Raw genomic sequence first — 1,877 nt, 5'->3', positions numbered from 1 at the left:
AAGTTATAAATTTGTTATACTTTTTACTAGAATATCTTGTCCTTTACTTTTCCATGTTTAAGTTTAACCATATTATTTTTCATGCTCGCATTTTTCTATTGTAATCCATGATTTTTCCAGGCTTCCAGTAAATTCACTTGTTATCTGTTTAATTTCAGTCTTATTTTCTGCCCCCCCCCCTAAACATAACATACACATATGTAACAACAATATACGACACTGGCCTGCTTTTAGTAAAATCCCCCAAATTATCTTCCCAACATTCTTTTATTCTCTCTGTTTCACTTGTTACTTCTCTTTTCGCGAGAGTGATGAATTGGTAGCAGCACTATTTAAGAACACTTCCAGACATATTAGCTTTGTGTGAAATTCGCAAAAGATAAGTTTGGTCGTTTCGGAACCTATAAGGAAGGAACTTACACATACACAGAAAGTGACTTTTATATAATAGTAGATATCTATATATAAGCTGCCTGTGGCTTGGCGTTGCCTGGGAAAGGAGATTAACTAAAGAGATTCCATGCCTAATTTTGAAAGATCTAGTACAAACACGCAGACCCCATAATGTTAAAAGCAGACACTCAGAGTTTTCATATGTACGTAAAAAAGCTATTCTTACCCGTATAATCTTTGTCACATAAAAATGTTGTCAAAATTTTATGTAATGCCTGTAATTATATCAGAGTAGAAATCATTGTAGAGTGAGACGAGTTTGGCATCCACAATTGCATAGGAAAAAATGTTAGAAGAATTATAATTGATCATTTTAATGAAGTTGTCTGGTTAGAAAAAAAAAGCAAGCGGTTTTCCTATTTGTATAAATATGTTTGTAGTCATAACTGCTTACACAATGTATGCACATCTGTAGATGCCTATGTGTCAAAAGCTCCTGATGTTCCAGTTAAAACCAATTTTTACGATATCTTTTATTTATTAAATTGTTAGGTGCAGAATAGTTAATATGTTAAGAATGGGTTGTTAAATAATAAGTTTATTATTTCAGCACGATCTGTAAAATACCGTTAACACATACATTTACAGATTAATGGAGGGGGGCGTTTTATTACATATATTTTTTAATTAAATTACATTTGGTATTTCTACTGTTATTATTTATACACACATTCTTTAAAAATGTTAAGTATTGCATACTTTCATGTAACAATTTAATGAATGAATGTTACCATAAAAATGTAATTTAACTTGAAAATTTAACGAAAAATAACAGAGTCCATTAACTTCAAAGTACCCAAATGTGTATTTTTAGTGTGAGTGGGGGGGGGGAGTATTTGTCCTTTTTCCTTCTGTATGTTACAAACTGCAATTTTGTTTGATAGGATTTTCAAGTTAAATGCAATACTTATGGTATCTATGTTCCACGAAATTGGTAAGTAATAGAACAGAATAGTTAATATACTGATGATGACTTTCTAAATAGCATGTTTCATAAACTGGACAAGTATGTTGATTTAAACAAAAATACTCATGTAATATCCCATCATTCATAATTTGAGGATTGGTTCGGTTTTTTTGGTGTTTTGTTTTACATCAGTAAAGGCATCCTGTATGAAGTAGATGCATATTTTTGCAGAAGGTAATTTTTTTTCAGATCAGTTATTGAAAGAAAAATGCAATGTAGAGAAAAAAAGAAAGTTAATTTACTTGTATTTTCATAAATGACAGCATAAAATGTCAGATATTCTATCAAAAGTGTCAGCGTGGACAGAATTCTTTAGTTCAAATGCTTTTGAATGCTTTTGAATGCTGCCAATGTGGCAATAAACCTCTGCATGTTTTTCTAAATACCTGCCATTCATAATTTATGCTAAATGTCTAAAATCGGCATTAAAGTTGTATGCAAATCATTGGTTTGTACA

This window comes from Euprymna scolopes, unplaced genomic scaffold, assembly GCF_053919585.1.
Source record: "Euprymna scolopes isolate OS-2025 unplaced genomic scaffold, ASM5391958v1 sca316, whole genome shotgun sequence".
In the NCBI taxonomy this organism is placed as follows: Eukaryota; Metazoa; Mollusca; class Cephalopoda; order Sepiida; family Sepiolidae; genus Euprymna; species Euprymna scolopes.
The sequence above is the reverse complement of the archived record's forward strand: the minus strand, read 5'-3'. Positions refer to the sequence as shown.